The 23,786-nt window shown below is 35.9% G+C and overlaps 1 long non-coding RNA gene across 2 annotated transcripts in view; it reads left to right on the top strand.

Moving 5' to 3' along the window:
- The first annotated feature begins 1,948 nt into the window (after positions 1 to 1,948).
- Positions 1,949 to 23,786, top strand: part of LOC127490588 (uncharacterized) — an 84,674-nt gene continuing 62,836 nt past the window's right edge. The window contains exon 1 of one of the 2 annotated variants that reach the window (XR_007918640.2): positions 1,949 to 2,160. This is a non-coding gene — a long non-coding RNA (uncharacterized lncRNA). The remainder of the gene's footprint in view (positions 2,161 to 23,786) is intronic. The other variant, XR_007918641.2, reaches the window with a different exon arrangement.

Raw genomic sequence — 23,786 nt, 5'->3', positions numbered from 1 at the left:
TTCTGTCCTGGTTGCCCCTCTTCCAGTCCAGCTCTCTGCTGTGGCCCGAGAAGGCAGTGGAGGATGGCCCAAGTGCTTGGGCCCTGCACCCACATGGGAGACCAGGAGGAAGCACCTGGCTCCTGGCAGCAAGCAAGGTGCCAGCTGTAGCGGCCACTTGGTGGTGGTGGTGGGGGTGAACCAACGGAAAGGAAGACCTTTCTCTTTGTCTCTCTCTCTCTCAATGTCTAACTCTGCCTGTCAAAAGGAAAATATATATGTGGGGTTTTTTTTGGTCAGTTAATGAAAATTCCCATAAGCTGGTGTCTTGTTTAAATAAAGTCAACCTCTAACAACATCTCTTCTCTCTTCAGTACTCAGAAAGATGCTGATGATCTTTAAATTCATTGTGTGAATGTGAAATTCTAACAGTATAGTAAACTCTATAGTAAACTCTATTTTATATTATCACTGTTGCCATTCATACCTTCTTTCCCACACTAAGCTAAAGCTGAGGCTGGGGTCATGCCTAATTCATTTTCATATAACTTGTGGCGCTACCTATGGAGCTTGGCACATAATAGTCACTTACAATCTGCTAATTGATTTTCATGTGTATGCCCTACTGAGTTCAAACTGTTCAACAAATCAGTTACCAAATTTTATTTGGAATCTGCCTAGGAAATGAGCAATTGTGAACTTATGGTTACAGAAAAACAAATTTATAATGATATTACAGGAGTTTAAGAATGCTTTAATGCTGTTAAGAATAGATCATCTCTGGTAATTTACATTTAAATTTCCAAGAACATCCCAGTTATTAGCATAAACACAAGAGAGCCCCATGCTTCTTGATTTCAAGGCTGAGCCACACCAGCGTTGACTGGCAGAAACTCAGGAGAAAACCAAATATGCCTCACTCTTTTTCATGAGCAGAATTTCTTTGCCATGAATGACACAATGGAGTCTGTGTCCTTGGTCTTTGCTTTATAGAGGAGCTTTTGGAGACTTCCAAGAATTAGAAGATTATGAACATAAATTGAAGTAAAATTCTCAATGTTGTGCAAGGCAGATTTGTCATTAGATTTAAAATTACCCCCTCTAGTTTTAGTAATTGTATCAAAGACAAAATGTGAAAAAGAGGCTGGGTTGCTATTGAAATGGCCAGATTTGGAAATGAAACAGATGCAAGTTAAACAAATTCAGACTATGAGAACAATCTTTCTTTCATCAGTACTCAGAAAGAAGCTGATGATCTTCAAGGCCAAATGACACCATGGATGTAAAATTCTAATTCTATGGCTCATGCATTATTGCTGCTATTAAACTAAATTCCCTCAGACTAGGACCACATCTTTTCAGAGCCAAACATCTGTTTCAAATAGTGGTTCACGTTAGCAACTTAGCTATCCTCTTCCAAATCCCCTCCTCTCTCTGTAGTACTGGATGAGGTGAGAGTTAGAAGGCAGAGTGAGGGAGCAGCCATTTTGCTCTGATGGTCAGTGATGGATATCAGGACCTATTGAATTTCATTCTGTTAACTGTGGTCTTCTGCCTTGCCTCATGGCATTCGGAAGCAACCAAGTCAAAGTATTCCAGCCCCCACTGTGCTGGTCATCACGGGGCAGCAGGTCCGATAGAGCTCCTCAGGGCCTGCCTGGGGAGCTCAGAGGCTGAGCGGGATGATGAGTGTCGGTGGCAAAGGAACCACACCAGAGCCGGGAGATCAGTCAGTGCCCAGGATGCAGCCAGGTTCTCGACTTTATTGGGAGGGGAAGAGCTTTTATAGACACAGACAGGGGGCTGTCCAGGGCACAAGGGAACCGAGCCAACCAACCAGCAGAAAGGTAAGGCAGGACACGAGTCGGGCACGCCCTCAAAGGCCTATCACAGTCGAGAACACATACTGTTCATGAATATGGAAGTCTCCTGTCAGGCTAGGTACCTCCCCCGGGGTCCATCTTGGATTGTTGGAAACACTGAGTCACTAAGATGTGGAAGTGCGGCAAACTCAAGCAAAGGCTCAGCGGCCTTGTGGAGCGAAGGCTTAGCAACTTTGTTTCCTTTTCGATTGGAGCCCCCAGCACTACTGGATCATCTCCTTCAACAATGTCCTGGGAAAGCTTGCTTGCCTCTTCTGCAGATAACTCCCATTACTGAGGTTGGAGGTGAGAATAAAAGGTACAACTTTCATTGTCTTCTGAGATTTCATTCTCTCCTCACTGTCCTCTGTTCATTCAGAAACTTTCCTCTTGACAGCAGCCCATAGTTATATCATAACTGTAGGAGCTATACTTGATTCAGAAGCAATAGGAATTGTTAAAGCTGGCTTCAAACTGCTATGCCCTCTACTAATTGCCGTAATCCATATCATTCACAGTGGTTCTACTTCCTTTCAAAAACAGATGCAAAACCCAATTCTCATAGCCAACATATTTTTTTCTGTTTAAAACACATGCTAGTTTTATGTTAATAAAATCCAATGCATTTAAAAATGCCTCCAAGTTCACTGAGGCAAATTTTGTGGATACACGTATTTTCTTCAGATAATTACTAAGTGATGGCCTATTTTATGTAGTAAAGGGAATTTAAAATGATGGAAATTTTAATTGAGAAATTGCTACAAACTCATGTCATTCTTGATTTACAAGCTGAACATTGATTAGTTACATACTTAATGCTGTTAGAAACAGTCTGGGTAAATATAGTTTCTATTTAGGCTACTTTTACTTTGATTTCATGATGGTAACAACTTCAATGTAGATATTATTTTGTGCTCAACATTATTTTAATCTGATTACATTGAAGAGTTTGTTCAATTTTCTGCTACCACATATTTTTATTAATTAAAATAAACCTTTTAAAATCATGACTGCATTCATGGAATCCTAAATTCTAGCAATGGCCTATTTTTGGTATGAGTCTTTATTCACTTCTTTCTTGATGTCTTTTGAGATACTTAAAATCTGTTTTAGGATATTTTCTTCTCTGCAAATTTAAGCATTTTTCTCCCTTTTCACTCTAATTACTATTTTTCGGAGTTTATTATTTAGATAGCTGATTCCTTGAAGTAAACTCCTGTTTATCCTTTCTTTCAGTTTTTCATGACTATTGGATCTATTTTGGTTGACTTCTTCAATACTCCTAACTCTTTATAGCTCCTAAAAGATTTTTGAAATATTTGTAACATTCTTTTCATAGGATGTCTAAGAAGAAAGATTTAGAAAGAAGTGATTTTTGAAGGTTACCTTTTGTCCCATAAGATAGTCATGTTTCTCTTGGAATCAATTTTTCTTCTTTTATTTATTTTTCATCTTATCCATTGAATTTTTTTCAAAAGTTTGTGGTCTTTAGTTTTCACTTATAAGAGTGAAAGAATAAGAAGTCTATCAAGAAGTGCTAACTCTGTAAAAAAAAAATTCACTGGCATGCTTATTTTAGTTAAGAGATTGGTTGTTGGGCAAGCAGTCACCAATAGGAACAGAAAACCCAAAATGCCATTAGAAAGGTAAAAAATTGGCACCTGGGTTGCTCTAGTTTGCTGAATTTGAAAAATATTTTTTGCAGTAAAAGTATTTTATTATGATATCTTCATTAAAATATAGTTTCAACATATGTTCCAATTTAAAACAAACAGAAAAATGAAGATAATAAAAGTACAACTTCTACTAATCTGCACTCTCTACATTGAATGTATAACTTTATATCTCACTGGACACATGTGGTTGCATGGATATATCTAACTAAGAAGCAACTTGAAGTTTAGGCTTTATATTGAACATGTACTTGCCTAGCTAAATTTCAGGAATGTCATTGCTGAGAAATAAACAGGCATACCTTTTAGAAGGAAGCTGTTTGTTCCTACCACATAAAGCAATTAATAATGACAAACCATCCGATAGTGTATGAAAAAATTAACATTTTAAAAACATCCAGTATAAAGTTAATGCATATTTCTGTCCAACATTTTTCTTGAAATTAAATATGTGGTATCTCACTCAGTCCTCAGTACAACTCTGAATCAAAGGTATTATCATCAGCTATATAAATAATTCATTTCCTGGACTTGCCTATTAATCGCATACTTAATACTGTGCATTTGTTATTGACTGAACTTTCATTCTAATCCTAGAAATGTTAAATAGCTTAATATCACAAAGTAAAGTAAAAATAGCTGTAAACCTCAACATATTCTATATTTTATTTAACCAAGTACTCGTGTATATTAGCATTCTATAACAATGCTTCAAACCATACACCTATCACCTAACTCTGGTATTCAAATGTTTACATGTTTTTTTAAAAGACCTATATATGTATTTGAAAGTCAGAGTTACAGAGAGAGGGAGAGACAGAGACAGACATTCCAACCGCTGGTTCACTTCCCAGATGGCTTTAATGCCAGGCCAGAGCCAGAAGCAAGGAGCTTCTTCTAGGACTCCACCATGGGAGGCAGGGGAAAACACACTTTGGCCATCTTTCATTGCTTTGCCCAGGCCATTAGCAGTGAGGTGAATCTGAAGTGGAGCTTCTGGGATACAATCCGGCACAATATTGGATGCCAGAGTAGTAGGTGGCAACTTAACCCACTAAGCCACAACATAGGCTCCACATATTTACATGTCATAACTCAACATAAAATAATATTGAATATGTGTAAATCAGATATGCCTTTTATTTGTATTTCTTAGCTGAACTTTAGAAAGGCCTATATACCTTTAAATATAGGTGTAGTGCTAATTCTCCTTTATCAAGTGAAAGGAAAGATGAAGGTTGGCAACATCAGTAATAGCATCACCCACAGAGTATACATTCCAGGCATCTACATTTTTTGAAATTTTATGTAAATGAGTTTAAAATAGAAAAAGTAAAGGTAGATAAATTGTTATGCATATATTACTATTCCTTTATCTTGATCCTGAGACACAACTCATATCTAATCCCAGACTCATCAGCAACCTACTATAGGTCTTAAAATGTTAAAGAAATTTATATTCATTGAATTCACAAATTTTAAACCAAAACTATTGATTTATAGCATTGGTTATTCTTAGTTAACAGCAGTTTACTTAATTACAACTCACATTTATTATAATCTTATTTTCTTTGCTTATTTTCAAAGTGCTATATATTATTATTAGCTATAAATATCATATGAAAAGAATTTTTATTTTGATATTACACTCTAGAAAGGTTGATATTTAAAATTGTTTTAAGTCTTCTATTTTAACTATCTGTCACTTTAGGGGTGGGTGTTTGGCACAGTGGCTCAGTTGCTGCTTGGTTCCCCACATTCCATATTCAAGCTCTGGCTACTGGATTTACCATGCAGCTTCCTGCTAATGTACCTCCTGGCAGGCAGCAGATGATGCCGCAAGCTCTTGAGTCCCCGTATGGCAGGCCCAAATGAGTTCATGGCTCCTGGTTTCAGCCTGGAACACAGCTCTGGCTGTAGAAGGCATTTGGGAAGTAAACTAGCAGATAGATCTGTGTGTGTGTGTGTGTGTGTGTGTATGTGTCTACCTTTCAAGTAAAGTAAATACAAATATAAATTAACACAATATAGTACTTTAAGATACATGTAATAAATCTGAAAACAAAATTGACTATTTTTATATTATGATTAGGTTCAAATGTGAAGGAAAATTCTAAAATTCATAAGACATCTTGCTTCTAAATGCTCAAAATACTTTACAAGTACTCTCATCAAACATTGTATCGTTCTTGTGTAAGACATGAAGGTTATAATGATGGTATTTATTCTCAAGTGAAAACTAAGGCCAAGTGGACTCCAAATCAGATGTCCATCTCCCAACCACAAGAGAGGATCAGAACTGTCATTTACTTACAGTATCATTTTCAGTTCAAATATTCTTGACATTATCCAGCTAACATGTAATTGACATGTAATTTCTAGGCACAATTATATTAATATTTTTATATCTTCAGAAATCAAAATTAAAATAAAGTAATATAAAATTTTACTATTATGTATTATTAATGTTTCCTGCTACTGAATATAGACAAATAATGGATTATACACAAAACAAAACTTGGATCATAGATTAGTTAACTTTATTTTATTTCAGAATACATGTCCAAATTAAAACTGGTTTAGGAAATAATTGTCAGGTTTAATGTAACAGCTGTAGATAAGAATTGAGATTTTTAATTTTGTGTTATACAAGAAATACAGAATAAATTAAATGGCTTTGATTTCTGGCTTGCTTGGGAACCAGTTGTGAAACATTTCATTATTAAAGGTTTAAACAAAGGTGAAAGCAATACTATTTCCTTAGGGCAATGCATCCTTATAGAACATTCAATCCTATAATATTTTAGGTTGAAATAATGGCAAGTACAGTAGAAGTACACATTTTGAGTCATTTATCAGTCCAAGGCTGCAAACACTATAAAAATTTTGACATATAATGCTATCAAAGAACTTGTATAGATGTGCTCAAGTGACAAGTAAATAAAATTCATGGAGTTATATATATATATATTTATATATTGTATATATATATTTCTTGATTTAGCTCTGAAAGCTCAGATTAATCTGATATTTATATTGATGTTTCTGAAAACAAGAAGTAAAAAAGGAGCTGCTTTTAAAATACAATATAAAACAAAAACTCTTATTCTTTTTCAACCAAGAATATGAAATATCTCTATGATGAAAATTACAAAACGTTAAGGAAATAAAAAGAATACACAAGAAAATACAAAGATTGTCCATGTTTGTGGATTTAAAGAATCAATAGCATCAATATGTCCACATTACCCAAAGCAGTTTACATATTCAATACTATTCTAGTCAAAATACTAAAGACATCCTCCTCAAATGCAGAAATAAAGATACTAAAATTTATCTGGAGACCTCGAATAGCTAAAGCAATCCTAAGTGATAAAAATCAACTCACAATGGATCAATGATCTAAACCTAGAACCATCAAATTACTAGAGGAAAACATACAGTAAATGCTGCAATACATTGGCATATGCAAGGACTTCTTGGATAAGAACCTGGAAGCACAGGTAATAAAAGCAAAAATAGATAAATGGGGATATATCAAGCTAAGAAGTTTTGTCACAGTAAAGAAAATATTCAACAATGTGAAGAGACCAACCAACTAATGATATAACTTACAAACTGTATTTAAAGGATTAAAATACAGCCATCAGGGAAATGCAAACCAAAACCACAATGAGGTTTCACCTCACCCCAGTTACAATGGTTATCATCCAATCAAAAAACAGCAAATGCTGGTGAGGATGTAGAGAAAAAGGTACCCTTCCACTATTGGTGGGATTGTAAAGTAGTACAACCATTATGTAAGACAGTATGGAGATTGCTCAGATATCTAAAAATCAATGAACCATATGGCCCAGACATCACACTCCTGGGAATATACCCAAAGGGAATGAAACCAGCATATGAAAGAATTACTTGTACCTCTATATTTGTAGCAGTTCAATTTATAATTTCTAAGATGGAATCAACACAGATGTCCATCAACTTATGACTGAATACACACACACATGCACACACACACACACACTTCATAGAATATTACACAGCCATAAAAAAGAAATTCTATTTATTCTATTTATTATTATTCTATAATTCTATTTATTCTTGAACTGCTTATTTAATGCAGCATTAAACCTGTGATTATGAAGTAAATTAGAACTATGTTATCACAAAAATCAAAAAAGGAAGAAAGGAAGGAGGAATAGAGGAAAGGAGGGAAATATTATATTCTTATAATTGTATCTATGAACTATTTGAATTCTGTTCTATTTTAATAAAAAGTGACAAGTAGAATATATTTCATCAATTTTTTAAGATTATTTATTTAATTATTTACTTGAGAGGTAGAGTTATAGACACTGAGAGAGAGAGAGAAAGAGAAAGGTCTTCCGTCCATTAGTTTACTCCCTAAATGCCCGCAATGGCCAGAGCTGTGCCAATTTGAAGCCAGGAGCCAGGAGCTTCTTCCAGGTCTCCCACGCAGGTGCAGGGGGCCCAAGGACTTGGGCCATCTTCTACTGCTGTCCCAGGCCATAGCAGAGAGCTGGATCTGAAGAGGAGCAGCCAGGACTAGAACCAGCTCCCATATGGGATGCCAGCGCCACAGGTGGAGAATTACCTATTGTGCCATGGTTCTGGCCCCAAAATTTTTATACTGGGTTGGCACTGTGGTATAGCTGGTGCAGCAGCTGTCTGCAGTGCCTGCATCCCATGTGGGCACTGATTTGAGACCCGGCTGCCCCACTGCCAATTCAGCTCTCTACTACAGCGTGGAAAAGCAGTGGAAGATGGTCCAAGTGTTTGGGCCTCTATATCCACGTGGGAGACCTGGAAGAAGCTCCTGGCTCCTGGCTTCAGTTCAGTGTAGTTCCAGCCATTATGGCCAATTAGGGAGTGGATCAGAGGATGGAAGAACTAACTCCCTCTCTTTCTCTCTCTATCTCTTGTTCTCTGCCTCTGTCTCTCTGTAACTCTTTCTTCCAAATAAATAAATAATCTTTAAAATCTTTAAAATATATTTATACTAATGCTTTATTTTCATGAGATTTCAGACTTATTCATATTTTGCTATATTGGGTTTATTTCTGTGGTTCTGTCTTTCTGTCTTGTAATTTCACCAAAACAAGAGGCCAAAGAGGCCCTTGGTGGGGTAGGTTTTTTTTTTGGGCGGGGGTAAAACATTTTTATTTCAATGCTTATCACAAGACCAATGAAAACTGGAAATACCAAAATGTCTATCAGAACAGGCAAATAATTAAGTTTTGGCATACAAGCACACACAAAAAGAAATATTGTCGCATCATTTTAAAATAGACCATCTGCATTTGTGCTTTGTTTTTGCATTCTTAAACTTTGATTTTTAATTTTTTTATTTATTTTTCTTTTTTTTTTTTTTTTTTTTTTTTTTTTTTTGACAGGCAGAGTGGACAGTGAGAGAGAGAGACAGAGAGAAAGGTCTTCCTTTGCCGTTGGTTCACCCTCCAATGGCCGCCGCTGCAGCCGGCGCACCGCGCTGATCCGATGGCAGGAGCCAGGATCCAGGTGCTTTTCCTGGTCTCCCATGGGGTGCAGGGCCCAAGCACCTGGGCCATCCTCCACTGCACTCCCTGGCCATAGCAGAGAGCTGGCCTGGAAGAGGGGCAACCGGGACAGAATCCGGCGCCCCAACCGGGACTAGAACCCGGTGTGCCGGCGCCGCAAGGTGGAGGATTAGCCTATTGAGCCACGGCGCCGGCTTAATTTTTCCCCAAAGAGATCTTTTATTTTAGGAATACAAACTTCATGCATTTCAGAAGTACAACTTTAGGAATATAGTGATTCTTCCTACCATATCTGTCCTCCCCCTCACTCTCTCACCCTTTCTTCTCCCCCCTCTCCAATCCACAGACCCATCCCCTGACTAAGATCCATTTTCAATTAAAATATACACAGAAGACCAACTCTATACTAAGTAAAGGGTTCAGCAATTTGCACACACACACAAAAAAGCAACAAAACTGTTCCTCAATAGTCGAAACAAGAGCTCTTCAAAGTCATTGCATCTTGAAGTTAATTTCACTTCTCTCTCTTTTTTTTTTTTTTTTTTTTGAAATATAATTAACTTTAAAGAAGTAGCCAAGAATGATACATCTTTTGCAAGCACTTAGACAACTCGTTGAGGACAGAGGTCCCACATGGGAAGTTAGCGCACAGTGACTCTTGTTAATTTAACAGTTAAGACTCTTAATGTAGGACGTCAGTGACCACCCAAGGCTCTTGACATGAGCTGCCTAGGCTACAGAAGCCTTTTGAATAGACAGACTCCTTCAGTATTTAGAGAATACCATAAGCAACTTGAAAACTTTCTCCTCCCTTCAGCGAAAAGTACCTCCTTCTTTGATGACCACTTCGTTTCACTGGGGTTTCACCCTCCATGGGGGAAGTTTTAATGTTAGTTTAGCAATTACTATTAACAAGATCCTGCTTAATTAGTTTTATTGTCAAAATGATGCACTAACAAAGATGCTCTTTTCTAGCAAGAATGTATGTTTCCTGGTGAACCACTAATATTTATATTTCATACTCAGAAAATTTTCTGAAATGTTTATTTGAGAAAGTGTTGATTTTTGTTTTCTAATTCACTCTTACTACTTTTCTCTCTCAGAATTATACCAAGAAAGAACAAGGTTAATGGATTCTGACATCTTTCTCTTAAACTTCAGGATGGGCTAGTTTTTGTAGTAAAAATCTAAAAGAGCAGCAATCATAATTATATTCTTTCTCACTAAGTCATTTTCCATTTTATATTAAGATTTGTCCATGGTTACCTTATTAAAAGATATGATATTCTAAGACCTAATTCAGTTTAAGAATTTGCATTTTCTTTCCTGCTATTGATTTTGAGCTGGCAAAATGTAATCAATACGTATTTCCCACTTATTTAAGGGTTGTCTTTTTCTTGTCAAAAGGTAATATTTCTCACATATCATACAATTCCCCCATCTCTCTGTCTTTTGCTTTAAGAATTTATTTATCTATTTGAAATTTAGAATCATAGAGATAGAGGGAGAAACAGACAGACAGAGATTCCCCATCTGCTGGTTCACTCCCCAGATGGCCACAACTTCTGTGGCTGGGCCAGGCCAAACCCAGAATCAAGATTCCAAGCACTTGGGCCATCTTCCACAGCCTTTCCCAGGCCATGAGCAGGGAACTGCACCTAAAATGGAGCTACTGAAACTCAAAAGCGGCATGCATATAGGATGCCAGTGTTGCAGGTGGCGGCTTCACCAGCTTGCCACTATAGTGACCCCCAAGGGCCCCATGTCTAATGTGTGCCTATGTTTATGATATATTTTGTAAGACACAAAATTCACGTATTTAGTTTTACTGCCAAGCATTACAGACCACTAGTTTTATTTCCTCATGTGAATTATGGTGCCAGAAGCAGCTTCCCAAGTGAATTGCTGGTTAACATGCTATTTTTCAAAATAGCCTCTCACCTCATCTTCCATCCTCTGCCACATACTTCCCTAACATAGTCATGTGTTTTCATGCAAGTGTGAGCACAGCAATCTGTTTTGAAATCCCCCAGTGGGTTCCTACTGTCTTTTATTTTTAAATATTATTTATTTGACAGGTAGAGTTACAGACAGTGAGAGGGAGAGACAGAGAGAAAGGTCTTCCTTCCGTTGGTTCACCCCCCGGTACGGCCAGAGCTATGCCGATCCGAAGCCAGGAGCCAGGTGCATCCTCCCGGTCTCCCATGCAGGTGCAGGGCCCAAGCACTTGGGCCATCCTCCACTGTACTCCCGGGCCACAGCAGAGAGCTGGACTGGAAGAGGAGCAGCTGGGACTAGAACCCGGTTCCCATATGGGATTCTGGCACCACAGGTGGAGGATTAACCAAGTGAGCCATGGCGCCAGCCCCCTATTGTCTTTAAAGGCCCAAATCCTCAATGTTTTTTCACATGGCTGGACACATTGTGGCCCACAGCTGGTGTTCCAGCTTCTCCACAACAGTCTTCCACTTACTCCTTATCAGCCACCTGCTTTCATCATCCTTCCCCCCAAGAACTCTCTTCCTCTAATCAATTTCCAGCTCTGCACTTAAAAATCATTTTCTCACATTCCCTTCCCTCTGTTTATTTTTTAAAGGTTGATTTATTCATTTGAAAGGTGTAGTTACAGAGAGAGAGAAGAAGAAACACAGAGAGACAGTGAGATCTTCCAGCCACTGGTTCACTCCCCAAATGTTTGCAAAAACTGGAGCTGCAGTGATATGAAGCCAGGAGCCACAAGCTTCTTCTGTGTCTCCCAAGTGGGTGCAGGATTCCAAGCACTTGGGCCATCCTCTGCTGCTTTCATAGGTGCATTAGAAGGGAGCTGGATTAGAAGTGGGGCAGCTTGGATAGGATTTGGCATCCATATGGGATGTCCGGTGCTGCAGGCCATGGCTTAACCTGCTGTGCCACAGCACCTGCCCCTCCCTTCTCTCTCATACTTGGAGGTGTACCTAACTAAACATTTTCAGAAGTCCTTAGTATCTCTTATCCCAATTGTTATGGTCTAATTACTCATGTAACTATTTATCTCTTAGTGTATTTCGATTCGTCTAGACTATCTCTGTCATGAGGACAAGAATATCATTTATCTTATTCATCATTTAATGTCTCCTGCTGGCATGAAGCCCAGTCCTTGGTCATACTGCATGGAATAAATGAAGGAATAGTCAAAGTTATACAATGAAGGGTCAAACCAAATGAAACACTGTTTGGTACTACAGATACGATTACAAATTAAAGTGGAAGTGTCCATCGTGGATTTAAAAGGGAAGGGATATTGCTCTTGTTCACATTCCTTTCACTGCATTTCAAAAACCTAAAGTCCTGAAATAAAAATTGTGTGGCTACAACTTCTTGGGTAGTAAGATATAACCTAAACTGATATGAAGCAATCTATGGCTTTTAATGGTTTCATACTTAGTCTTAATATACACTATATATTTGTCCCATACATGGCAAATAAACTAAATTGCCTTTGAAAAATCAAAGGAAAAGAATCAAAAATCCAATTAACCCATTTTGCTCACCAAACTAATTTTGGACCATCATATAAAATTCTGCAACTTTGCTGATTCTAGAACATTTTTTCCAACCACTCACTACACAGAAGAGGAATATATGGGGGTAAAAGTGGAGAGAAGGTCAGGACTGAAATAGGACTGGATTTCCTTGATTGCAACTCCTGAATAGGAGAGGTGGATAAAAATCAATGTTTCAAGGTGAATGAAAAGTATTCTGACTCAGTACTTTGATCCATGGAGATTCTTTTTATTAATTCTTTGTGACTTTTGGCAAATTCTTATTAATAAAACTATTTTCTTGCATTTACTGCCTTTGTCCACTACGTTTTATTATTTGAAATATTTTCATGAATATTTCACTGTGATATTTGAAATATGAATTATGAACAGCTATAATTCATCATTTTTTCAGACTATTTAATATAACAATCTGATTTTCTAAACTAGTCTGATTTTGATAATTATTAATTCCAATATCAATAGTATAATAGACTAATAAGAATAACATCTATAAGTGTCTTCTTTGTATCAAAAATTAATTTTTCAATGACATATTTTTCTATTTGCTTTATAATAATTACTGTATCTACTTGTCTATACTCCTGAGGGACAGTGGTATTTCTACTTACTGCTTGCTGAATTCTTTATTTACTTCTAAGATGCACATATATAAGGCTTAAAAATTGGAATAAAGTTACTATGACATCAGTGGCGTTTCTTCCTGAAAACATATTTTTCCTACATTAATAAAGAAAATAAAAATTATGTGCAAAATTAGGCACTAAATATGTGTCAAACTTCAGGAAATTTCATTTATGTCACTAAGAAAATAAATGATAGGATATGCTCTAAATAATTTGTTATCAAAGCCCACAGTAGGTTATGAGCTCAGTTAGAAATTATCTAATTTAATTGAATATGCAGTAATGTATCTTAATAAATTAAATTTCCTGTATGCAAGGAGATACAACATAGATTTTAAAGTCAGATTGCATGGGTTTGAATCATTCATCTGCTATTCAACACCTTTATAATTTAATCAAGTTTTCTTGTTTATTTGTAAACTGGGGATAGTAACTATCTCTATCCCATAAGGTGTTTTTTTAATTTTTTTTTTTTATTTTTTGACAGGCAGAATGGACAGTGAGAGAGAGAGCGATGGAGAGAAAGGTCTTCCTTTCCCATTGGTTCACCCTCCAATTGCCACCACAGCCGGCATGCTGCCGCCGGCGCATCACGCTGATTCAAAGCCAGGAGCCAGGTGCTTCTTCCTGGTCTCCCATGCGGGTGCAGGGCCCAAGCACTTGGGCCATCCTCCACTGCACTCCCTGGCCACAGCAGAGAGCTGACCTGGAAGAGGGGCAACCGGGACAGAATCTGGCGCCCCGACTGCGACTAGAACCCAGTGTGCCAGCGCCGCAGGCGGAGTATTAGCCTTTTGAGCCGCGGTGCTGGCCAATAAAGTGTTTTTTTTTAAAGAATTAAATTAAACATTACAGAGAAGTGCTTAAAATATGATTGACAAAAACAGGTGTTATCTGTTTTATTTTGGCTGTATTATTTGATCTGTTTGACTAGTCTCTTAGACAAAGGTAAAAATCAATTACATATTCATGGCCATTTATTAAAGCAATACTATTAAAACTAATCTGTTTCCTTCCAATATAAATTTGAATCTGGTAAGCTCATAGACGTTTATTTATGCCAAGTAGTTGCCCTAATTCTTATTAGCAATTATTAATAGTTTACTTAATAAAACATAGTTACATGCTTAAAATGGCAACTAGACAAGGAATGATTTGAACTAAGTTATTCTGTGTGACATAATCATAAATCATCAAAATAATGAACAATATTTATTGTTCTTGACTTCTTACATTTAAATCATTCAAATTATATTAAATTTAGTATGTACACACAAGGAAATATGGTTACAGATATGAAAATATTGATTATTAAAATATAAAAATCCTCAATGCCTTATTTAGCACCACTTACTTTTAATGTTCTGATGAAAAATATTTCCTTATGTTGCATTCTCATCATTTCAGATTATATGTAATGCTAATTTGAAATGTCTTCAGTTAAATGAAATAAATGAAGTAAGAGCTACATGAAGATTGTACTGAACAACATATGCTGTTTACACATGGTTTAAATCAAGTTATAAAAATTTTCTGATATTTACTGGGCATAATGGTATAATGCACACAAACTTTGATGCATTCAGTAGTACTTAAGTTTATATGATACTCAACATTCTGCTATTTAGTAAAGGCCTTCAAGTTCTTTGAAATTTGCCTTGTTCAGAAAATTATGCTATTCATTATTGGTATCAATATATTGAAGGATCGCTGAGAATATACGATGTTATTAGAGGCTGCTGGGTTTATAAGGTACAGTTTGAAAGGGGCCTCCCCTTGAAGAGACTGAGTTTCATTTTCTTTTTCAATATATTTAGAGAAACAGGAAAAATATATTAGATATATTATTGAGAATTAATTTATTCAAGCTACTTGCAATGAACTATGGACCTTGTTACTGTATTAGATTTCAAATTAATTCTTCAAAATATATTTTCTTAGTCTAAGAAATAAACAGAATTTTTTCAAGTAATGACCTTATAGAAGCCATTTTACTTCCCTGAGACGCATTCTAAAATATAAAATTAAATATACTTCAAGTCTTTCTCTTTCCATTTTCTCTTTCATTTTTTCCTTTTCATCCACATTTAGAAATATGTAATAGTTATTAGGTGTTAGGCAATGCTCTAATACAGGTACCTGATAGAAAAAAACAAATACCTCAATGATGCTTTAATTTTACTGATAGTAATACAAACTATATCACACCAATTTCTATAAAGAATAAATAAGATGCATGTGTGCAAAATATTATAGCTCTTTTCTCTGCCCCCAAATACTTTTTTTTTGTTTCATTTTCTGGTAGTCTCCTTCATGCAGACTTTCCAGTTTGTAATTAAACTGAGTCATTTGTGTATCAAAGAATGAGAGTTATGTCTATTTTAATTTAACATTGTTACTCAGCACGTGATTGAATAAATTAACAAATGATGCAGAATAGACATGTAATTCTAAGGTTGAAAATAAGATTCTGCTCAAACAATTCCATACTCAAGAATGATAAATGTTCATCTATCAAGTCATAATGCTCTCTATGTAATATTTGCTGTAATCTTATTCAAAAGCAGAGATTAGTTCCAGAATCTGACGGGTGGTATATTTTAAGAACTCACTCTAGTTTGTCAGCACATGGTGTTTTACAGGTAGACACAAATTCAACAAAAAAATATTTAATTAAAATACAAAATACTTGTGTAGCAATCCTATGTGCAATTTGGAATTCAGTATTAGGTAGCTGAAGTCTCCCACTTTAGAAGTATTTATAAATTTCATCTGTAGCTATCTAAAGATGAATCTGCTGATGATGTGTGTTAGAGATTTTACCATGCTGCATGCTTTAATACTCCAACTTTTGCTTTCTCTTTGAGAAAAATAAAATATATTTGTTTTGTGAGATTTAATTATTAAAATGGTTAGAAAATATATGTAATTAATATGAAAGAGAAATTGTGGCACCAACTTTTTGCTTCATTTCTTCTTTCTGTATTTCTAAATCTATGTAGCTGATTTGAGATTTTTCCCAAATATATATATACTTAAGGCATATTCAGTTATATATTTCTGAGTACTGGGTTTACTCTTCCATGTAAGTTCTATATGCTGTATTCTCATTAGCAATCATTTCTAATAATTTCTAATTTCTCTGGTGATGTCCAACTTGACCCAATGGGTCCTCATTTCCTTCATTACTGCCTTCTCCTGGCTGGTTGTTTGATCCTTATATAATGAATCATTTTAAATCATTACTTTTGTTTAATTATCATGTGTCTTTTTTTCCTTATTACTATTTGTTGAATTATTTACTTAGTGGAGGGGTTACCTCATGATTATAACATAAACTGAAAGTATATCATTATAAAAATTAAAAGAAAGAATGTGAAAGGAAGGAGGAAGGAAGGTGTGAGCATTGGTGGGAGGGAGGGTAGGGTGGAAAGTATCACTATGCTCCTAAATCTGTATATAGGAAAGCATAAAATTTGCTCACCTTATATAGAAAAAAAGAATATTTCTAAAAATTAAGTGAAAAATAAATAATATTTGTGCTACTAAAAAATTTCCATGTGTTTGTGAATTTTCAAGTTTCTTTGATCTTGATTTCTTTTTTTTTTCAAAAAAAATTATTTAATTATTTGAAAGGCAGAGTTACAGAGAGGCAAAGGCAGAGAGGTCCTCCACCCGCTGGTTTACTCTCAGACAGCTGCAACAGCCAAAACCATGGCGATCTGAAACCAGGAGCCAGAAGTGGGTGCAGGGGCTCAAGGACTTGGGCATTCTTCCATTGCTTTCTCAGGCCACAGCAGAGAGCTGGATCAGAGTGGAATAGCCAGGATTCAAACCAGTGCCCATATGGGACACTGGCACTGCAGGTGGCAGCTTTACCCTTTATGCCACATGCTGGCTCCTATTATAGATTTCAAGCTTTATACTGATCAAAGAATATATTTTGCATGATATTTATGTTTTTACATATACTGAGTCATGTTTTGTGGAGTAACATACAGAGTAACAAGGTGGTGAATGTCTCAGGTTTACCTGAGAAGAATGTGTATTTAGCTGTTGTTGGAATATTATATATATTTGTTAGGTTTAGTTAATTTATGGTGCTGTTCAAGTTTTCTATATTCTATCAAGCCTCCATCTAGAAGCTCTATCCATTGTGGAAACTGTTATATTAAAGTCTCAAACTCTTATTATGGAGCTATCCACTTCTCCCACTAAATTAATGGATCATTTTTTTATTTCATATGCTTTTATGTAATATATTTTGGAATTCTGTTGTGTTCATATATATTTATAATTATTATATTGTTTAACATTTTCCATTTTATCAATATATTTTTTCTTTTTTATCCCTTTCAACAACTTTGATTTAAAATGTATATTTGTCTGTTACTAATGTAGTCACCCAACTCTCATTCATTATTATTTTCAATGGAATAACTTTTTCATCCCTTTACCTAAAGTCCACAGTAAACCCTTGGTGTCTATGGAATATTGTTTCCAAGACCCCATGAAGACACCAAAATCTGCAAATCCTAAGTCCCTTACACAAAACAATGTAGTGTTTGCATATAACTTGTGTATATCCTCTCATATACTTTAAATTCTCTCTGGATTACTTACAATGATTAATTCAATGCAAATCCTGTGTAAATCGTTGTTATCTTGTATTGTTTAGAAAATAATGACAAGAAAAAAATCGCTATTTTCAGTACAGCTCTGCTAAAAAATATTTTGGTCTACAGTCAGCAGAAGCCCTGGAAGCAGAAGCTGCAGAAACAGTAGACAAACTTTGTTCATGACTTTGATCTAAATTAACTGTCCTGCACAGAGCATAGCAATCTCATACAGCAAAAATAAAGCTGGTGGCATCACAATACCAGATTTCAAGTCATAATACAAGGCAGTTATAATCAAAAGAGCCTGCTACTGGAACAAAAACAGATGTGTAGACCAATGGAGCAGAATAGAAACTCCAGAAATCTACCATAAAGCAATCGTATATGACAAAAATCAAAGCCAGAGCCATCACAACACCTGATTTCAAGACATATCACAGGGCAGTTATAATCAAAACAGCCTGGTACTAGAATAAACAGATGTGTAGACCAATGGAAGAGTATAGAAAATCTAGAAATCAATTCATGCATCTACAAACAACTTATCTTTGACAAAGAGCTAAAATCAGTCCCGGAGCAAAGACAGTCTCTTCAAAAATTGGGCTGGGCACTAATCCACTTTTGGTGGGAATGCAAATTGGTAAGACCACTAAGGAAGACAGTTTGCAGATACCTCAGAATTCTGCTTATAGCCCTACTATACGACTCAGCCAACCTACTCCTAAGAATTTACCCAAAGAAAATTAAATTGGTGAGTAAAAGAGCTATCTGCACCTCCATGTTTATTGCAGCTCAATTTACAATAGCTAAGACATGGAATCAATCTAAATGCCCATCAATGGAAGACTAGATAAAGAAATTATGGGATATGTACTCTATGGAATACTACAATGGAGGAAACTGGAAAACATCATGCTAAGTGAAATAATCCAGTCCCAAAGGAGATTTATCATATTTTTCCCTGATCTGTGACAACTACCTGAGCACCTAAAGGAAACCTGTAGAAGTGAAACAGATACTATGAGAAGCAATGACTTGAGCAACCCCTGTACTGACTGTTGAGAAAGAGCTTACTATTTTATTCATTTTAGTATTTTCTTTTTCTACTTAATACCATTGGTTGAACTCTTTACTTAACACAGAATATTCTTAGATGTTTAAATCCAATTGAAAATTGATCCCTATTAATAATAAGAGTGGGAATAAGAGAGGGAAGAGATGTACAGTTTGGCACACGCTCCCTCAGGCTTACCCCTAAGGGTAAAGATAAAAACTAGCCATTGGACTCCAAATCCTATTAAGTTGGCAGATACCAATGCCATCTTACTAGTTAAAGTGATCAGTTTCAGTTCAAAACTGATCATAAAGATAGGATTAAGGGTCAAAGGGATCACATAAATAAGACCAATTTTCTGCTAATAACAATTGATGGAATTAAAAGGGAGAGAATGATCCAACAGTAGAACCAGGCCACACAGCAGACTCATAGAATGTCAAATGTACCCTGGCCTCAGAATTAGCCCTGAAGGCATTTGGATCTGGCTAAAAAGCCCATGAGAGCATTAGGCAAGAAAAACCAAGACACTGTGGCAAAAAATGGCCTACATGAAAGATCTCTGTGTGTGAGATCCCATTGGAAAGAAGGGGTCATCAAAGAAGGAGGTACTTTTCTCTGAAGGGATGAGAAAATTTCCTCTTTACTTATGGCCGTGCCTAAATAATGTCAGAGTTTGTGACCCAAGAGGCTTCCATATCCTTGGCAACTCATGATAAGAGCCTCAGGTGATCACTGACAGCAGAAATAAGAGTGTCAATTGTTAAATCAAGAACAGGAGTCACTGTGCTCTTACTCGCCATGTAAGACCTCTGTCCTTACTGTGTTGTACTATGAGATTTCACAGTAAACCTAGTCTTCAAACAGTACTTTATACTTTGTGTGTCTGTATGGGTGCAAACTGTTGAAATCTTTGCTTAGTATAGAGTTGATCATCTGTATATAAAGATAATTAAAATGAATCTTAATGAAGAATGGGACGGGAGAGAGAGTAGGAAGCAGAATGGTTTGGGTGAGGGCGGTTTGGGGGGAAGAATTGCACATAACTATGATATTTTTACCTATGAATTTTATATTTATTAAATAAAAGCTTTCTATAAAAAATTTAGTGCTGGGAAACCTGAATATCAATTTTCAGAAGTATGAAACAAGATCCCTAACGTACACAAACATCCACTCAAAATGGATTAAAGACCTAATTCTATAACCTGATGCCATCAAATTATTAAAGAACATTGGGGAAACCCTGCAAGACACTGGCATACAGAAAGAGTTCTTGTAAAAGATTCCTGATGCACAGGCAAACAAAGCCAAAATTGGCAAATGGGATTACATCAAATTGAGAAGCCTCTGCACTACAAAAGAAACACTCAGAAAACTGAAGAAGCAACTGACAGAATGGGTGAAAATGTTTGCAAACTATGCAACTAAAAAGGGTTAACATCCAGAACCTATATTGAGCTCAAGAAACTCAACAATAAAACACACAATCCAGTTAAGAAATGGGCAAAAGACTTGAAAAGGCATTTTTCAAAAAAGGAAATTCAAATGGCCAACAGATGATTAAAATAACGTTCAGGATTACTAGCCATTGGGGAAATGCAAATCAGGACCACAATTAGGTCTCACCTCATCCCATTAGGAATGGCTTTCATACAGAAATCATTAATAAAGAAATGCTCATGTGGATGTAGGAAAAAAGGTACCTTAATCCACTGTTGGTGGGAATGTAAACTCTTACATCCACTGTATATATGAAATACATGAAATGTGTTCCCTTTACACAAATTTTAAAAAATTATAAAAAGAAATTCTATCCATCTTTATCTCATTAGACTTGGTAGTCAAACATATAATATTTTTCAAAGCTACCCTTCTTCCTCCTCCCTCTAGTCCCATTCTTATTTTCAAAGCTACCCTTCTTCCTCCTCCCTCTAGTCCCATTCTTATTTTTTTACTAAGATCTATTTTCAATTAATTTTATACACAAATGATTAACTCTATACTAAGTAGAGTTTAACAAATATTCTGAAAAAAATGATTCCTCTACAGTAGAAATAAGAACTGTTAAAAGTCATCACATATCAAAGTTTCAATTTCACTTCTGTAGATTACCTTTTAGGTGCTCTATTACTTACCACAGATTACATTGAACGTATGGTATTTGTCCTTTGGGGACTGATTTATTTCACTAAATATAATGTTTGCCAGTTTCTTCCATTTTGTTGCATATGACAGTATTTCATTCTTTTACTGCCATATAGTATTCATGGTGTACATATGCCATAATTTCTTTATCCAGTCTTCAGTTGACAGACATTTGGGTTGATTCCATATCTTAGCTATTGTGAATTGAGGTGCAATAAACACAGGGGTACAGATAACTCCTTCATATGCTGATTTCATTACCCTTGGGTAAATTCCGAGGAGTGGAATAGCTAGTCATATGGTAGACCTATATTTAGATTTCTGAGGTATCTCCATACTGTCTTCCACAGTGGCTGTACCAGTTTACATTCCTACCAACAATGGATTAGGGTACCTTTTTCCCCATATCCTTGCCAGCATTTGTTGATTTCTGTATGAAAGCCATTCGAATGGGGGTAAGGGGAAACCTCACTGTGGTTTTGATTTACATTTCAATTTGTTAATTTTGGTTTTGATTGCTTAAGCTTCTGGGTTTTCTTTCCCAAGAAGTTGTTGCCTATGCCAGTGTCTTGCAGGGTTCTCCCAGTGTTCTCTAATAATGTGATGGTATTGGGCCCTAGATTTAGGTCTTTGATCCATTTTGAATAGATTTTTTGTAAAGTATAAAGTAGGGATCTTGTTTCATATTTCTGAACATGGGTATCCAGTTTTCCCAGTACTATTTGTTGAAGAGATTGTCCTTGCTCCAGGAACTGATATTAGCTCTTTTGGCAAAGATAGGTTGGTTATAGATGCGTGGGTTGATTTCTGGAGTTCTTATTCTGTCTATCTTTGGTCTAGCTTTCTGCTTTTGTACCAGTAAAAGGCTGCTTTGGTTATAATTGCTCTGTAGTATGTCTTGAATTGAATATTAATCTCAATTTCATGCTGTTGTTTGTCCACTACTCTAAATAAATTAGCCTAATATAAATTATCTTCTAGTAACAAAACTTCTCATTTATTTGTAAAATGTTGATGTGCTAAAAATATATTTGAATGTTTTATTTGCTGCAAAAGTTTGTCTCTTTCCTGTTGCCTGCTCTGCCTGATATCTTCTATTTGCTTCTTAAGATCCATCTTGTAATTTGTCTAAAGACTGACCTGTAAAAACCACATCAGAAGGTAGCTATGTACCCAGGCTCCTGGATGAATTTAGTCAATAGAAGAAATTAGAATACTTATGGCCCTTGCTCCCTTATTTTCAGTTTGCCTAGGCTACTAAACCAGATGAACCTGTTCTTTCTAAGACTGCCCTCTCCATGAGAAACTTCCTTTTTGATGTTCCAAAAATACTTCCTCCCCAGCAGCAACACAAAAGTTCTAAGGCTGATAGTGCACAAGTGTAAGAGTCTGGACGTTCTGGGATGTGTCATGTAGTCTCTTTATGTCCTGCTTCTGTTTATTTTGTCCCTTTTTAAAGTCCTTCATCAATTATCCTAATTTTAACTGCTTTTTCCAGCTGGGACCCTGACTGATAAACATACTAAATACAAGCCTTCGAAATTTAGTAGTCTAATTATCCATAAAGATAGCTCCAGGAATACAGGCATCAAAAAGATAAACATACAGCTTAATTTTATGGGAACTTTATAAATTTGTATAATAATGAAATGATAAAATATATTACAAACCTCATAACTATACATTCTCTCTCCTTACTTGCAGATGTACCTAATTAAAGATTTTAATTTATAGGTATAATGTCTTTGTATTATCCATAACTGTATTTTCAGAGGCAAGAAGATACACTATAAACTACCAGTATATGAATTAATAAATAATTATAATTGCATTTTCCACTTGAATTACATACAGAAATGCCCATAGAATATAATTTCTGCTAGTTAGAGTCACACTTTGAATAAAAATAAAAATCTTTTAGAAAAGTAGAAATTCAAGCATGTTGAATTTAAATTCTAAACTGAAAGTAAAGAAATATAACTTCTTTTAGTTGAGTTTTTAAGGTCAGAGAAGTTTATTTCAGTTTAGTTAGAATTTCAGATCCAATTTTAGAGTAAATTTGACAAGCTTAAAGTCATGCGAAGAAATGATTAAATTAATATTTGGGAAATCTCTTGAGAAAATTATCTTAAAGCTATATTAGAGACAAGATTAAATTAACAACCATACAAGAAATGCTATTTTTATTTTCATGGGCAAATTGGCAGAAATTTAAAGAAAAACAGAAATATCAGAGGAAGGAGAATAAAACTAGTGTAATGGGGGGTTAAATAGTGTCTGCAAGTAAAATGTGAGTGTCATAACTGCCAAGTCCCTTGCATACTGAATATTTGCCTATTATAAAATTTGAGAGAAATGGGTTTTATCACAGCACATTAAGACATTCCTTTGGATGCCTGGCTGTGTTTGAATCCAGCTTCCTGCAAATATATATACCCTGAGACTTTGTGGCTCCTGACTTCAACCTATCCTAGCCCCAAATCTGTGGGCATTTGGGAAGTGAACCAAGGGATGAAAGATTCTCTCTGTGTCTGTTTGTCTGGCTTGCTGTTTTTCTTTTCATCTCTGCCTTTCTTTTTTTTTTTTTTTTTTTTTCGACAGGCAGAGTGGACAGTGAGAGAGAGAGAAAGGTCTTCCTTTACCATTGGTTCACCCCTCAGTGGCCGCTGCTGGCACCACACTGATCCGAAACCAGGAACCAGGAGCTTCTCCTGGTCTCCCATGTGGGTGCAGGGCCCAAGGA

Source organism: Oryctolagus cuniculus, chromosome 6, assembly GCF_964237555.1.
Source record: "Oryctolagus cuniculus chromosome 6, mOryCun1.1, whole genome shotgun sequence".
In the NCBI taxonomy this organism is placed as follows: Eukaryota; Metazoa; Chordata; class Mammalia; order Lagomorpha; family Leporidae; genus Oryctolagus; species Oryctolagus cuniculus.
This window is presented reverse-complemented; position numbering and strand designations above follow the sequence as displayed.